The sequence below is a fragment of the Mobula birostris genome, chromosome 11, assembly GCF_030028105.1.
Source record: "Mobula birostris isolate sMobBir1 chromosome 11, sMobBir1.hap1, whole genome shotgun sequence".
Classification (NCBI taxonomy): Eukaryota; Metazoa; Chordata; class Chondrichthyes; order Myliobatiformes; family Myliobatidae; genus Mobula; species Mobula birostris.
The window spans coordinates 60,927,169-60,945,146 of NC_092380.1; the positions used below are offsets into that span (position 1 = coordinate 60,927,169).

A 17,978-nucleotide genomic window follows, 5' to 3' on the forward strand; every position below is an offset into this window, starting at 1 on the left:
CTCATGGTTAAATGGCCCAGCATTCTTGCTGATCTCCACCAGGAATGTCACCAAAGGCCAGTATTTTCAAAGTGAAACTGTGTACCACCGACGTTAAAGACTGTGTACCAAGACTGTTTTCATGGCCAGTCTCCAAGACTATCCTTCTTTTGCCAAAGACTTAACGATATTATCATTTGACTTTTAGTTTCAGTAGTTAAGCTTGACATCCTATGGACACCAGGCAGGGAGTTTTCTGGCTTCCAGAAGCGCTGTTCATTTTGTATGCAAGTTTGTCTTGTATGAGCATCACATCCTGTACATAAGCTGTTTTTTTAAAACAAATGTATCATTTCCTGCACGGGTTAATTTGGATTCAATCTGAAGCTCATGGTGGGAAGCCACACATCTCCATCCTTGCTTTATATGCCCTTGAAACAGCAGTTTTTTTTCACAAGTAAGATCTCATTAAAAACCCTGAAGAAAGCTTCAGACTCAGGTGATTTTTCAGAAGGTATTTGACTTGCTGCATGGTTTTGTACTTATGCACTGCGAGGGCAGTAGGCACACAGTAGCATTTTATTTTACATTATTTTATTAATATTATTATTGATACCCATGGGTATTCAATCTAATAACATTACACTCAGTTCACTATCATTTAATTAGTAACTTGAAGTAAGCATAGTTACATTTCAACTCAGGCATTGTGTTTTGTTTGTCAAGTGCCTAAAATGAATTGGGGATTATACATTATACTTTATTGTCACCAAACAATTGCTACTAGAACGTACAATCATCACAGCGATATTTGATTCTGCACTTCCCGCTCCCTGGATTACAAATCGATAGTAAATATTAAAAACTTAAATTATAAATCACAAATAGAAAATAGAAAAATGGAAAGTAAGGTAGTGCAAAAAAACCGAGAGGCAGGTCTGGATATTTTGAGGGTATGGCCCAGATCTGGGTCAGGATCCGTTCAGCAGTCTTATCACAGATGGAAAGAAGCTGTTTCCAAATCTGGCTGTACGAGTCTTCAAGCGTTAAGTTATTTTAATGGTATTATGGGTCATTTACTCTATACCAAATTCAAAATAGAAAGTATTTGCTGTTCACTCTGAAGATTCCTCTGTACTAGGATGATTGCATGATTTATATGCTGAATATTTTGAATTCAACTTACATTTCCAGTTGCTTCCTACTTCTACTAACTACTAATTTCTAATGACCTCTGGTGTACTCATCTTTTATTTTTTTTAAATTTAACCTGCCTTCAGCTGTCCTGAATTTCTGGTTTCCATGCCTCGTTAGCAATATCTGCATATTTATCTGTACTGCATGGCTGAAGTGACTGCTTACTGTTATTCATTCTTTGGGACACACTTCTCATGGATGTTTGCGAAGAAAAATAATTTCAGGATGTATATTGTATACATTTCTTGGACAGTAAATGTACCTATTGAAACCTATTGTATACTGACAGAAAATTGCTACTGTTAGTGCAGTAAGAAAGTCCATGTCCTATGCTTTTCTGGGGCAGCAGTCATACCACTAAAATTGTGGGAGAGTGGACACTTCGGAACCTTATCAGTTGCGGAGCAGACTCGATGAGCCAAATGGTCTAATTCTCTTATATCTTATGGCATGACTGCTAAGGTTGTAGATGACACAAAGCTAAATAGAAAATTAAGTTGTGAAGATGCAAGAAGGCTACAGAAGGGATGAGGAAATAAATTGCATGGGCAAAGATCTGTCAATTGAAGTATAATGTGGGAAAATGGGAGATTGTCAAAATGGGGAGAGACTGCAGAGTTGAGTCTCCTCCCCCCAGTACGTGATTTACAGGTACTGCAAGTAATTAGGTAATTAGGTAAGCTAACAAAATTTTTATTGCCAAGAGAATGGAATGCAATGGTCAGAAGGTATGCTTCTGTAATGTTGGGAACGCATTGCTGTGGTTACAATCAGATCAGCCAGGATCTTATTAAATGTGAGCTCCACAAGCTTGCTCTGCCTTGCCTCTTAAATTCCTAATCCTAATACGTACCCAATGGGACACAGAAAGGAAAGTAGTTTGAGTATCACATACATTTTGTGGTCACTTGAAACTACGCCCGACTTGGAACATTTCATTGTTATGTGTCCTTCATTTTATCTGTTGAGGGCATTTTCCACCGTCATCCTGGCAGCAGTGTACACTGCACCCCCGGCCAATGTCTGGCAGACACTAGAGCAGTTAAGCAATAATCAGCCGTCACGATAAAGCACACCCTGATGCCTTCCCGATCACTGCTGGGGATTTCAACCAGGCAAGCTTGAAGAAACTACCAACTATCAACATATCCCATACGCAAACACACTTTACCGCTATTACACCACCATCTAGAACATTTACCATGCATCCCAAGCCTGCAACTTGGCAAGTCCAATCACATGGCTGTTCTACTTCTGGCACACAGGCAAGAAGTGAGGATCACAAAAGTATGGTTAAGGTATGATCAATATTCAGGAATTGATCTTCGAATTTGTACGATTATGCCACTGTCGTCACCGACTTCATCAACATCTGTGTGGGTGAGTGTGTGCCTTCGAAAACATACCAGACAAAGCCAAACCAAAAGTCATGGATGAACCCGGAGATTTGTCGTCTGCTGAGGGCTGAATCTGTGTCATTCAAGACTGGTGATCCAGAACTATACAAGTAGTACTGGTATGACCTATGGAAGGCTACTTTATGAGCAAAATAACAATTCCAATTGAGGTCAGAGACAGAATAGGAGGTATGTCAGCTCTGGCAAGGTTTGCAGGCCATTATTTCCATACAAGGGGAAACCTAAATTCATGAATGGCTGTGATGCTTCACTTCCAGATTAGCTCAATACCTTTTATGTACGCTTTGAAAGGGAGAATAAATCTACACCTGTGCAAATCCTGTTGCATTTGTGACCTGTGATCTCCATCTCAGAGGCCACTGTCAGAACATATTTCACGAGGGTAAACTCTTACAAGATGTCAGGCCCCAACGGTGTACCTGGTAGGGCACTGAAACCTGTGTAAACCCACCCACAAGTGTTCAAGGACATCTTCAATCTCTCACTGTTGCAGTCAGAATTTACCACCTACTTCAAAAAGGCGACAATCATACCAGTGCCCAAGAAGAGCAGGGTGAGCTGCCACTGAGTCCTTGACTTCCTCATTGAAAATAGCATCTCCTCCTCACTGACAATCAACACTGATGCACCTCAATCTTTTGGTCTATGGAGCAGCTGTCCTTCCTACATTAGAATATGGAGCTGAATAATGAACCACCTGGAGTAGGCATCCGAAAGCCCTGGAACAATACCACCAAAAATTCTCAAGATTTTAAGGATCAGCTGATAGACCAACCAGAGTGCAGAAGACAAACTGTGTACATGCATATATAAATAAATAGCAATAAATAATGAGAACATGAGATAAAGAGCCCTTAAGGAGAGATAATTTGTGTAGGAACATTTTGATGATGGGGCAAGTGAGTGTAGTTATCCCCTTTTATTCAAGGGCCTGATGGTTAAGGGGTAGTAACTGTTCTTGAACCCGGTGGTGCGAGTCCAGGGGCTCTTGTAGCTTCTACCTGATGGCAGCAGCAAGAAAAGAGCAGGACCTGGGTGGTGGGGATCTCTGATGATGGTTGCTGCTTTCCTATGACAGTGTTTCATGTAGATGTGCTCAACAGTTGGGAGGGCTTCACCTGTGATGTACTAGGCTGAATCTACTACCTAGGACACCTGAGCCAAAAAGTATTCAAACTTACTGAAGCTCATCTCATGCAAATGCTTCCAGGCAGCAAAAGACTATCACTGATGCTATCAACATGAACATGAGGCAAAACATTTCTGCATAATCACTCTATTGAATTCCACTGCAAATTATCTTTTGACATTATTGGATAACATTTCATTCAACTCATCAGTAAATGCTGAATCTATTTCAATTTCCTAATGACATGTTTTATTAGTGAAAAGGGAAAGCAAGCTGGCCATTAAATGTCAGTATCTATGTTAGAGAAAAATAAACCTGGAATTCCCTCAGTATTCATTATACATTCCATTATACCTCATTATGAATTTAGATATCCGTTTAGTACTTTAAGCAGCACAAATATCAGGCATGCATAACTCAACAGATAAGAATCAAAACTTGAATTGCGTAAAACTGTGGGCGAAAGAATTTGAGTTACTCATTTGAATTAACAGCTGCTCTTGACATCATGGCAGCCCTTGATGATTTGGAGGAAAGATCCCTGATCTTTTCTCCAAATCATAGATATTCAAGGGAAAACTGGTCACCTAGAAGAACAGTTTTGCCTCAGTATTTACAGAATTAATAAAGATGAAGGACAGAACTAGACCCCTTTCCTACACAGTGGAGATTGCGTCATCTTGCATCAATCAGTTGAGGGGAGCAGAGTCAATTGTCCGAGAACAAAGGTGCTCAGAGCTGTCCCGAATAGTGGGAAGTTCACAGCTACAGACGCGCTGGGCTGTCCACACCACTCTCTGCAGAGTCCTGCGGTTGAGGGAAGTACAGTTCCCATACCAAGCAGTGATGCAGCCAGTCAGGATGCTTTCAATTGTGCCCCTGTAGAAAATCCTTAAGATTTGGGGACTCATGCCAAACTTCTTCAAATATCTGAAGTGAAAGAGGCACTGTTGTGCTTTTTTCACCACACAGCCAGTATTTACAGACCAATGAAGTCCTTGGTGATGTGTATACCAAGGAATTTAAAGCTGTTCACCCTCTCAGCCCTAGATCCATTGTTGCCAATAGGGGTTAGCCCATCTCCATCACAGCCAGCTCCTTTGTTTTTGTAACTTTGAGGAAGAGGTTGCTTCCTTGACACTACTGTGTTAGGGTGATGACTTCTTCTCTGTGGGCTGCCTCATTATTATTTGAGATAAAGCCAATCAATAACTCACTGACCCTAACTGTTCACCTTTTCCAAAATGCAGTGTAGGCCAATTTTACTGTTATAATAAAATAGCAACATTGAGGAAACTTGTTCACAAATGAGTGATGCATTTACCATGCTTAACATACGAGGAATCAGGCATGAACTGCATGTAATTTAATGTTCAAATCAAGGATGAAATTTTGTTGTTACAGAAACAGATGTTGTCTGTACAGAAGGACACCATACCTAAGCAAGTGTATGAATACACTTTATGTAAATGACCAATGGAAAATTATCACTGCCATCCAGAATTACAACACTTTGTCAGAAGCGAGTTCACCTTTCAGTGGTTCAATGGTGTTTGACCTGGCACTATCCAGACATTATCCCCATTGTTATGAAACAAAAAATATGGATAACCCTTATTTTAGAGTCATGAATGTTTAAGGAACAGCCACAGACTCTGTGTGCTGGTCTTGCCTAGACAGCAGCTTAGAAAATTTTATAACAGTGTACATCTATATTGGAGTCAACATTGATTCAATTCTGAAAATGACCAACCAAGCCTTTCCAAAGAGATTACCATCAAAAAGGGATTTCTTTCCCAAAAAAAGTTTTGAAAGGCTTCCATTCCAAACAGCTGTAAATCAAACAGGTTGGCAGCTGTGCTATGACTCAGCATTATTGATTACTCCTGACTCATATTCGCCATCCACGGCATAGCAAAATACTTGAAATCCAACAGTGGACCAGTTTGTCAACACAAGTTTGAACACTTATAGCATAATGACCATGGTTAGCATATTCTCACCCCACCACATCACCCAGTGTCAAATAGAGCAGCTGAAAAAGTAGTAAGAGTACATAAGAAAATACTTAAAACAGTACAATTAGACAATAGACAATAGGTGCAGGAGTAGGCCATTCAGCCCTTCGAGCCAGCACTGCCATTCACTGTGATCATGGACAATCAGTACCCTTTTCCTGCCTTCTCCCCATATCCCTTGACTCTGCTATCTTTAAGAGCTCTATCTAACTCTTTCTTGAAAGAATCCAGAGAACTGGCCTCCACTGCCTTCTGAGGAAGAGCATTCCACAGATCCACAACCCTCTGTGTGAAAAAGTTTTTCCTCAACTCCGTTCTAAATGGTCTACCCCTTATTCTTAAACTGTGGCCTCTGGTTCTGGACTCCCCCAACATCAGGAACATGTTTCCTGCCTCTAGTGTGTCCAATCCCTTAATAATCTTACAGGTTTCAATCAGATCCCCTCTCATCCTTCTAAATTCCAGTGTATATAAGGACAGTTGCTCCAATCTTTCAACATATGACAGTCCCGTCATCCCGGGAATTAACCTCGTGAACCTATGCTGCACTCCCTCAATAGCAAGAATGTCCTTCCTCAAATTTGGAGACCAAAACTGTACACAATACTCCAGGTGTGGTCTCACCAGGGCCCTGTACAACTGCAGAAGGACCTCTTTGCTCCTATACTCAACTCCCCTTGTTATGAAGGCCAACATGCCATTAGCTTTCTTCACTGCCTGCTGTACCTGCATGCTTGCTTTCAGCGACTGATGAACAAGGACACCTAGATCTCGTTGTACTTCCCCTTTTCCTAACTTGACACCATTCAGATAGTAATCTGCCTTCTTGTTCTTGCCACCAAAGTGGTTAACCTCACGCTTATCCACATTACACTGCATCTGCCATGATTCTGCCCACTCACCCAGCCTGTCCAAGTCACCCTGCATTATCTCAACACCCTCCACACATTTCACACTGCCACCCAGCTTTGTGTCATCTGCAAATTTGCTAATGTTACTTTTAATCCCTTCATCTAAATCATTAATGTATATCGTAAATAGCTGCGGTCCCAGCATCGAGCCTTGCGGTACCCCACTAGTCACTGCCTGCCATTCTGAAAAGGCCCCATTAATCCCTACTCTTTGTTTCCTGTCTGTCAACCAATTTTCTATCCATGTCAGTACCCTAACCCTAATACCATTCGCTCTAATTTTGCACACTAACCTCCTATGTGGGACCTTATCAAAGGCTTTCTGAAAGTCCAGATACACTACATCCACTGGCTTTCCCATGTCCATTTTCACAGTTACATCCTCAAAAAATTCCAGAAGATTAGTCAAGCATGATTTGATACTATATGGACAATAATGAGCTACATGTTGAATTTCTGGTTAACAAACCTTTTGTTCTCACTTAGAATTACTCCACACTTGATGCACAGAAGATTTAGAACTTGCCTCAACCCAGTAACCTGGGGAAAACTTGTAACAAAAATCAAAATGGTAGAATAAAGTAGTCAAACTAGCAGCATCTGAGGAAAGAAAAAACAGGGACATTTTGTTCCAGAGATCCTTGCTTAGAATTGAGAAGACAGTGGAAGATTTACAGTTTACAAAGCAAATTTGGAGGAAAGGAGTGAGGTGCAAGACAAAAGTTTATATGGAGATAGGTTAAGACAGACCAGATGATAAAGCGCATGAGTACTGACTGTTAGCAAGACATTTTAAAGAGAAAGGGATTTAAACGTATTAATGGGAAAACTGTTTACCTCAAGATTAAAAAGTCAATTTGTATTCCTAAGGTTGCAAAGTGCCTGGACAGTTAATGAGATGTTGTTCTTCTAATTTATGGTGGGCTTCATTATGACAATGGGGGAGGCTGCAAGCAGACAGATCAGAATGTGCATGGCATTCAGAATGATCAGAACCAGAATCAGGTTTAACAGCACCGGCACATTCTGAAATTTGTTGGTTTGTGGCAGCAGTACATTGTGATGCACAAGTAATTAAAGAAACCTATAAATTACAATAAGAAATATATACAAAAATAAATTAAATAAGTAGTGAAAAAGAGAGGGGGAAATACTGAGGAATTGTTCAGGGGTTCATTGTCCATTCAGAAATCTGATGGCAGAGTGAAGTAGCTGTTCTCGAAATGTTGTGTGTCTTTCTTCAGGCTCCTATACCTCCTTGATGGTAGCAATGAGAAGAGGGTATGTCCTAGGTGATGGGGGTCCTTAATGATGGTTGCCACCTTTCTGAGGCATTGCCTTTTGAAGACGTCCCGAATGTTGGGGAGGCTAGTGCCCATGCTGGCTGAGTCTACAACCTTCTACAGCCTTTTCCGGTCCTGGGTAGTGGCCCCCTTCATACCAGACAGTGAAGAAACCAGTTAGAATATTCTCCATAGCACATCTGTAGAAATTTTCAAGTGTGTTTGGCAACATACTAATTCTCCTGAAACTCCTAATGGAATTTAGTTGCTGTCTGCCTTCTTTGTAATTGCATCAAAGTGTTGTAGAGATGTTGACACCCAGGAACTTGAAACTGTTCACCCTTTCCACTTCTGATTCCTCTATCAGGACTGCTGTGTATTCCCTTGGCTTACCCTTCCCCGAGGTCCCTGGTCATACTGTGCAAGGTTGTTGAAGCAACACCACTGAACCAGCTGATCTATCTTGCTCCTGTACATCTCCTCATCACTATCTGAAATTCAGCCAACAACAGTTGTCATCAGCAAGTTTACAGATAGTGTTTGGCCTGTGCCAAGCCACACAATTGTGGGTGTAGGGAGAGTAGAGCAGCACGCATCCTTGAGGTGTGCCAGTGTTGATTGCCAGCAAAGTGGAAATGTTATTTCGGTTGGGCACTGACTGTGGTCTTCCAGTGAAGAAGTCAAGGATCCAGTTGCAGAGGGAGGGGTAAAGACGGCCAGATTTTGGAGCTCTTTGATTAGAACTGAGGGTATCATACATTCAAACAATATATGCGGTATTGTTTCTTGACAAGTGCACACCCTATAAATGTCCTTATTATTATGCTTATTAATTCTGAACAAGCAATTATTCCACATTCTATATTGGTGAGACCACTCTGTCAAATACCTCTGCTCCATCTGCCAGAAGTAGGATTTCCCAGGGACCAACCATTTTAATTCCTAACCACATTCCCACTCCAACATATCAGTCTATGGCCTTCACTTTTACCATGATGAGGTCACTCTCAGGGTGAAGAAGCAAAATATATATTCTGAGTAGCCTTCAAATTGATGGCATTAACATTGATTTCTCCTTCCTGTAATTTTCTCTTCCCCTCTCCTTCTATTCACCAGTCTGGCCTCTTACCACTTCTCACCTGCCTATCATCTCCCCCTATTTCCCCTCCTCCTTCCCTTTCTCCTCTCCTATCAGACTCCTTCTCCAGCCCTTTACCTTTCCTACCCACCTAGATTCACCTATCACTTTCTTGCTAGTCCTCCTTTCTCTCCCTCTACCTTCTTATTCTGGCATCTGCCCTCTTCCTTTCCAGTCCTAATAAAGGGTTTCAGGCTGAAACATCGACTGTTTAGTCACTTCCATAGATGCTGTCAGAACTGCTGAGTTCCCCCAGCATTTTGTATGTGAGATGCTCTGGATTTCCAGCATCTACAGAATCTCTTGGGATTATTCAACCTAGTAAATCCAATACATAAATGTGTAAGTATATCTTATTCCCTCTTTTTAGATTTCTGAAGTGAGTACATCTTTGGCACAATATTGTGAGCCAAAAGGCCTGTATTATGCTGCATGTTTTCTATGTTCTATGTATCATGGTGTTGAACACTCAGCTGTATTCAATAAACAGCAGGCTAATCTAAGTATTACTATTGTATAGGTGATCCAAAGCCAAGTGGAGAGCCAGTGAGATTGTATTCGCTGTAGACCTGTTGTGGTGATAGGCAAATTGCACAAATTGCAATAGGTCCAGGTCCCTGCTTAGGCAGGAACTGATACTAGCCATGACCAACCTCTCAAAGTGCTTCATCATAGCAGACTTGAGTGCCACTGGGTGACAGTTGTTGAGGCAGCTCACCTTGTTCTTCTTGGGCACTGGTATGATTGTCGCCCTTTTGAAGCTGGTGGGAACCTCTGACTGCAGCATAAGAGATTGAAGATGATATTGGTTGGTACAGATTTTCAGAGCCTTACCAGGTACATTACCAGGGCCCGATGCTTTGCAAGCATTCACCTGCTTGAAAGATGCTCTGACATCGGCCTCTGAGACAGAGATCACAGGGTCATTAGATGCAGTAGGGATTTGCATAAATGTAGTTTTATTCTCCCTTTCAAAGCAAGCATAAAAAGCGTTGAGCTCATTAGTGAGTAAACAGTCACCACGATTTATAATGTTTGGTTTCGCTTTGTAGGAAATGGCTTGCCAGAGCTGACCTGCATCTGATCTCATCTAGTCTCAATCAGAATTGCTTTTTTTCATTCCTAAGGTAGCCTTCCGTAGGTTGTATCTGGACTTCTTGTATAGTTCTGGATCACCAGTCTTGAAAGCCACACATCTAGCCCTCAGCAAACTACAAATTTCATGGTTCATCTATGGCTTTTGATTTGGGTATGTCCAATGTGTTCTTGAAACCACACACTCATCCACACAGCTGTTGAAGAAGTCAGTGACAACTGTGGTGTATTGATTCAGACTCAAAGATGAATCCCTGAATATTCTCCAGTCCTGTAATTGCTCCTCCACCTCCCTTGCCCATACCTCCTTGGTCCTCACCTCTGGTGCTTCAGTCTTTAGTCTCTCTATAGGCTGGGAGCACAAGTACAGCCAGGTGATCAGACTTTACAAAGTCTGGGTGAAGGATGGCAAAGTAAGCATTCTTGGTGATGATAAAATAGTGTTCCAGAGCGGTAGCTCCTCTGGTTCCACAGGTGATATGCTGGTGGTAGCTGTTTAGAGACTGCAGGCTGGCATGGCTGAAATCCCCCACAATAATAGTGAAGGAATCAGGGTGCATAGTTTTGTGCCTGCAGATTATGGAGTTCAGCTTTTCTATTGCCCGCTAGGCATTGGCCTGAGGTGGAATGTACACCGGTACCAGAATGGTGGTGGAAAACTCCCTTGGCAGATAAAAAAAGATGACATGTGACCACTAGGTGTTCCAGGTCAGGTGAACTGGATTAAGACAGAACCACCACGTATGTGAACCACGATGAGTTAATTATAAAGCATACTCCACCCCCTCTGCCCTTAAAAGACGGAGCTATCCTGTCTTTATGGTGATTGGTGAAACCATCCAGCTGCAGTGCTGCATCCAAAATGGTAGGAGGTAGCAAAGTTTTCATGAAGCAAAGTACACAGAAGTCCCTGATGTCCCTCTGGTGCAGCAATCTTGCTTGGAGGTCTTCAGCTTTATTTTCCAGAGATTGTACGCTCACCAGAATGATAATCAGGAGTGGGGGGGGGGGCGGGGGTGGAGGGGTCTAAAGCCTCTCTGGTTCAATTTTACCTACAGCCCAGCATGCTTTCCTCGCTTCCTTATTCTTAAAGGGAAACTGCACTCACAACCAGAGTCTGCATTTCCCCCACCATTCTTCTCAGTTCTGAGGAGATTGACCTGAAACATTAACCATTTTCTATTTCCACATATGCTGCTAGACAAATTAATATTTCCAGCATTTCTATTTATGTTTCAGACTCCAGCATTGTCAGTTGAAATTACTTTAGAAATACGCAAAAAGCAACAAGGCAAAATGCAGATAGATTTACAAATGCCCTCAGAAATGTTATCGAAATTCTGAGATTGATGGATTGGACTGTAGTTCAATCTAACTGCAGTCCATATTGACCTTTTTCAATTCTATGTTTTTTTTCCCCATATTCTCACCCATTCTTCCTTGTTGCCAATTGGCTGATGGTTTGGGGCTTGATGCTCTTGTATTGTTTCTCCATGCGGGTGCCCTGTTGTTTTTTGTAAGAGGAAAGGGTTGGGGTCAGCATAATTTTGTTTCTTTTCATGTGGGGGGGGGGGAAGAGAAGAGAAACTGATGTCTTTCTTTCAACTACTTCTATGGCTCAAGATCCATAAACCTATCTGTCCAGGTAGGCCCATTGTTTCTGCCCCACCAAACTTGCATCTGCATACCTCAACTCCTATTATCTCCCCGGTTCAGCCCCTTCCTACCTAAATCCATGACACTTCACATGTTTTAGATCTTTTCAGTGACTTCAACGTCTCTGGCCTCAATTGGCTCATTTTCACCATGGACATCTATTCCCTATCATGCAGATGCCTTGCCATTCAGCATGGGCGATCATGTCTCTCCATCCATCATGGTCCCCGACTCTCTGAATTGTAGTTGTTGCCTTCCCTGTTTCTAACCATGATGTTATTCCATCTATCATTTTCATTCTCTGTCTGCCTCTGCTTCTTTTCCCTTCCAGCTTTCTGGTTGTAACTAAATGTTCTAACGTCTCTCTTTGCATGATGTGTCCAAAGAATTTTGATTGCTGTTTTCTGATTTTTTTAAAGTAATGTACGTTTTGTTTTCACTCTCTGTAGAACTTCTTCCTCGATTATCCTGTCCGTATATGATATGCATAGCATTCTTCTGAGGAACCACATTTCTGCTGCATTGATTCTTTTCTCCATTGCATTTGTGATGGTCCATGACTTGCAGCCATACATCAATATAGGAAGAATGTAGCAGCTGAGGGTTCTAAGGTGGATGTCAGTTGCTATTTTCTTGTTCGTGAGGATGTTTCTCATTTCTCGAAATGCTGTTCTTGCCATTGCTATTCTTGCTTCTATGTCTGTTTCACCTTTGCCATCAGATGTTACCCATGATCCAAGGTACTTGAAGTTATGAACGTTTCAGGCTTTCATTTCCCAATACGATCCTACAGTTTGGGATATCAGGTTTCTATATATTCCCTATATGAGGGCTTTAAAGCTCTCTGCTTTTTTCTGAACAGCAGATACAGCCTGTTCCCGTCCACCACCACTCTCCTCCGTCTGGTGGAACTGGTCCTCCCTCTCAATAATTTCTCCTTCATCTCCTCCCACTTCCTTCAAACCAAAGGTGTAGCCATGAGCACTCGCATTGATCCCAGCTATGCCTGCCTTTTTGTTGGCTATGTGGAATAGTCTATGTTCCAAGCCTATACCAGTATTGCTTCCCAACTTTTTCTATGCTACATCAACGACTGCATTAGTGCTGCTTCCTGCACCCATGCAGAGTTAGTCAACTTCATCAACTTTTCCTCCAACTTCCACCCTGCCCTCAAATTTACCTAGTCCATTTCTGACAGCTCCCTCCTCTTTCTTGATCTCTCTGTCTATCTCTGGAGACAATTTATCTACTGATATCTTTTACAAACCCACTGACTCTCATAGCTTTCTGGACTATACCTGTTTTCACTCTGTCATTTGTGAAAAAAACGCCGTCCCCTCCTCTCAGTTCCTCTGTCTTCACTGTATCTGCTCTCAGGATGAGACTTTTCTTTCCAGAACTAATGAGATGTTCTCCTTCCCCAAAGAAATAAGGTTTCTTTCCTCCACCATCAACGCTGCCCTCACCCACATCTTTTCCATTTCACACATGTTTGCCCTCACCGCATCCTCCCACCACCACACCAGGGATAGGGTACCTCTTGCCCTCACTTACCACCCCAGTAGCCTGCGCGTCCATCACATAACTCTCCCTAACTTCCACAATCTCCAACGGGATCCCACCAGCAAGTACATCTTTCCCTCCCTCCACATTCCACTTGGATCACTCCCCACGAGATTCCCTTGTCCACTCATCCCCCTCCTGGCACTTATCCTTGCAAGCAAAATTTGTGTTACAGATGTCCCTACACCTCCTCCCTCACTACTATTCAGGGCCCCAAACAGTCTTTCCAGATGAGGCGATATTTCACTTATGATTCTGTTGGGGTCATCTATGCTATCTGATGCTCCCGGTGTGGCCTCCTTATACCAGTAAGACCCAATATAGATTGGGAGACTACTTCACCAAGCACCTATGCTCCATCTGCCAAAAAAAACAGGAGCGCCTGGTGCTCACCCATCAATTCTACTTCCCATTCCGACATGTCAGTCCACGGCCTCCTCTACTGTCACGATGAGGCCGCACTTGGATTGGAGGAGCAATACCTTATATTCCAAATGGGTAGACTCCAAACTGATGGCATGAACATCAATTTCTCAAACTTCCGGTAATTGCCTCCCTTTCACCATTCCTGTTTCCCTCTCTCACCTCATCTCCTTACCTGTCCATCTGGTGCTCCTCCCCTTTCCTTTTCTTCCATGGTCTTCTACCTGCTCCTGTCAGATTCCCCTTCTCCAGCCCTTTATTTCTTTCACCCGTCACCTTCCCAGTTCTTTACTTCACTCCTTCCCTTCTCTCGCTTGCACCTTTCACTTTCTGTTTCTTCCTCCCCCGATGAAGGGTCTCAGTCCAAAACATTGACTGCTGCTTGGCCTGCTGAGTTCCTCCAGCATTTTGTGCATGTTACTTCTATGGTTTTAGACCATAAGACCATAAGACAAAGGAGCAGAAGTAGGCCATTCGGCCCATCGAGTCTGCTCCGCCATTTTATCATGAGCTGATCCATTTTATCCTATTTAGTCCCACTGCCCCGCCTTCTCACCAAAACCTTTGATGTCCTGGCTACTCAGATACCTATCAATCTCTGCCTTAAAGACACCCAATGACTTGGCCTCCACTGCTGCCCGTGGCAACAAATTCCATAGATTCACCACCCTCTGACTAAAAAACTTTTTTCGCATTTCTGTCCCTTCAATCCTTAAGTCCTGCCCTCTCGTACTAGACTCCCCCATCATGGGAAACAACTTTGCCACATGCACTCTGTCCATGTCTTTTAACATTCGAAATGTTTCTATGAGGTCTCCCCTCATTCTTCTAAATTCCAAAGAATACAGTCCAAGAGCGGACAAACGTTCCTCATATGTTAACCCTCTCATTCCCGGAATCATTCTAGTGAATCTTCTCTGTACCCTCTCCAACGTCAGCACATCCTTTCTTAAATAAGGAGACCAAAACCGCCCACAGTACTCCAAGTGAGGTCTCACCAGCGCCTTATACAGCCTCAACATCACATCCCTGCTCCTATACTCTATTCCTCTAGAAATGAATGCCAACATTGCATTTGCCTTCTTCACTACCGACTCAACCTGGAGGTTAACTTTAAGGGAATTCTGTACGAGGACTCCCAAGTCCCGTTGCATCTCAGAACTTTGAATTCTTTCCCCATTTAAATAATAGTCTGCCCGTTTATTTTTTCTGCCAAAGTGCATAACCATACACTTTCCAACATTGTACTTCATTTGCCACTTCTCTGCCCATTCTTCCAATCTATCCAAGTCTCTCTGCAGACTCTCCGTTTCCTCAGCACTACCGGCCCCTCTACCTATCTTCGTATCATCAGCAAACTTAGCCACAAAGCCATCTATTCCATAATCCAAATCGTTGATGTACAATGTAAAAAGAAGCGGCCCCAACACTGATCCCTGTGGAACACCACTGGTAACCGGCAGCCAACCAGAATAGGATCCCTTTATTCCCACTCTCTGTTTCCTGCCAATCAGCCAACGCTCTATCCACGTATGTAACTTTCCTGTAATTCCACGGGCTCTTATCTTGTTAAGCAGCCTCACGTGTGGCACCTTGTCAAAGGCCTTCTGAAAATCCAAACATACAACATCCACTGCATCTCCCTTGTCTAGCCTACTGGTAATTTCCTCAAAAAATTGTAATAGGTTTGTCAGGCAGGATTTTCCTTGAAGGAATCCATGCTGAGTTCTGCCTATCTTGTCATATGCCTCCAGGTACTCTGTAACCTCATCCTTGACAATCGACCCAACAACTTCCCAACCACCGACGTCAAGCTAACAAGTCTATAATTTCCTTTTTGCTTCCTTGCCCCCTTCTTAAATAGCAGAGTGACATTTGCAATCTTCCAGTCCTCTGGAACCATGCCAGAATCTATCAACTTTTGAAAGATCATCGCTAATGCCTCCGCAATCTCCACAGCTACTTCCTTCAGAACACGAGGGTGCATTCCATCTGTTCCAGGAGATTTATCGACCTTTAGCCTATTCAGCTTCCTGAGTACTTTCTCTGTCGTAATTGTGACTGCGCACACTTCTCTTCCCTGCCACCCTTGAGTGTCCGGTATCCTGCTGTCTTCCTCAGTGAAGACTGATGCAAAATACTTGTTCAGTTCCTCTGCCATCTCCTCATCTCCCATTACAATTTCTCCAGTATCATTTTCTATCGGTCCTATATCTACTCTCACCTGTCTTTTACTCTTTATATACTTGAAAGAGCTTTTAGTATCCTCTTCGATATTATTTGCTAGTTTCCTTTCATAGTTAATCTTTTCTCTCTTAATGACCTTCTTGGTTTCCTTTTGTAAGGTTTTAAAGACTTCCCAATCCTCTGTCTTCCCACTAATTTTTGCTTCCTTGTATGCCCTCTCCTTAGCTTTAACTTTGGCTTTGACTTCTCTTGTCAACCACGGTTGCATCCTTTTTCCACTCGAAAATTTCTTCTTTTTTGGAATATACCTGTCTTGCACATTCCTCATTTCTCGCATAAACTCCAGCCACTGCTGCTCTGCCATCTTTCCCGCCAGTGTCCCTTTCCAGTCAACTTTGGCCAGTTCCTCTCTCATGCCACTGTAATTTCGTTTACTCCACTGAAATACTGACACATCAGATTTTGGCTTCTCTTTTTCAAATTTCACAGTGAACTCAATCATGTTATGATCACTGTCTCCTAAGGGTTACTTCACCTCAATCTCTCTAATCACCTCCGGTTCATTACACAATACCCAATCCAGTACAGCCGATCCCCTAGTGGGCTCAACAACAAGCTGTTCTAAAAAGCCATCTCGCAGACATTCTACAAATTCTCTCTCTTGAGATCCAGTGCCAACCTGATTTTTCCAATCTACTCGCATGTTAAAATCCCCCACAATTATCATAACACTGCCCTTCTGACAAGCCTTTTCTATTTCCAGTTGTAATTTGTAGTCCACATCCCTGCAGCTGTTTGGAGGCCTAGAAATAACTGCCATCAGGGTCCTTTTACCCCTGCTATTCCTTAGCTCAACCCATAAAGATTCTGCACCTTCCGATCCTATATCACCTCTTTCTAATGATTTAATATCATTTCTTACCAATAAAGCCATGCCTCCCCCTCTGCCTACTTTCCTATCCTTCCGATACACCGTGTATCCTTGGATGTTCAGCTCCCAGAGACATGCATCCTTTAGCCAGGTCTCAGTGATGGCCACAATATCATACCTGCCAATCAGTAGCTGTACAACAAGATCATCCACCTTATTTCTTATGCTGCGTGCATTTAAGTACAACACCTTAAGACCAGTATTTGATACTTTTCGCTTTGACTTCACTGCAACTTTATTGCACTGCAACTCATCCCAATGGCTACAAATTTGCCCCATCACCTGCCTATCTTTCCTGACATCTTTACTGCTCACTATCTTAGATTTATTTCTGTTTTCCCCTTCCTCCGCTCTATCATTCCGGTTCCTATCCCCCTGCCAAATTAGTTTAAACCCTCCCTAACAGCTCTATTAAACTTTCCAGCCAGGATATTGGTCCCCTTCGGGTTCAGGTGTAACCTGTCCTTTTTGAACAGGTCATACTTCCCCCAGAAGAGATCCCAATTATCCAAGAATCTGAAGCCCTGCCCCCTACACCAGTCTCTCAGCCACGCATTCATCTGCCTGATCCGACTACTCTTGCCCTCGCTAGCACGTGGCACCGGTAGCAATCCTGAGATTACTACCCTGGAGGTCCTGCTTCTCAGCTTCCTTCCTAACTCCTGAAAATCCCTCTTCAGGACCTCCTCCTTTGTCCTATCTATGTCATTGGTACCAACATGTACCAAGAGAACTGGCTGCTCACCCTCCCCCTTTAGAATATTCAGGACCCGATCCGAGACATCCCGTACCCTGGCACCTGGGAGGCAACACACCATGCGGGTATCTCTGTCAGGCTCACAGAATCTCCTGTCTGTTCCCCTGACTATGGAATCCCCCACGACTACCGCATTTCTCTTCACCCTCCTTCTCTCCTACACAACAGCGCAGTTTTCTGTATTTTATGGCTATATGGAGAAGAGTTGTATTCTGCAAACACACTTTGAAAACATAATGAACCTTTGATATGCATAAATAGCTTATATCTAGAATAATTAACGTTCCACCACA

The 17,978-nt window shown here is 42.8% G+C and overlaps 1 protein-coding gene across 1 annotated transcript in view; it reads right to left on the reverse strand.

Annotated features, from left to right (window-relative positions):
• slc22a18 (solute carrier family 22 member 18) overlaps window positions 1-17,978 on the reverse strand; it is a 159,916-nt gene that overhangs the window by 141,134 nt on the left and 804 nt on the right. The window lies entirely within an intron of this gene.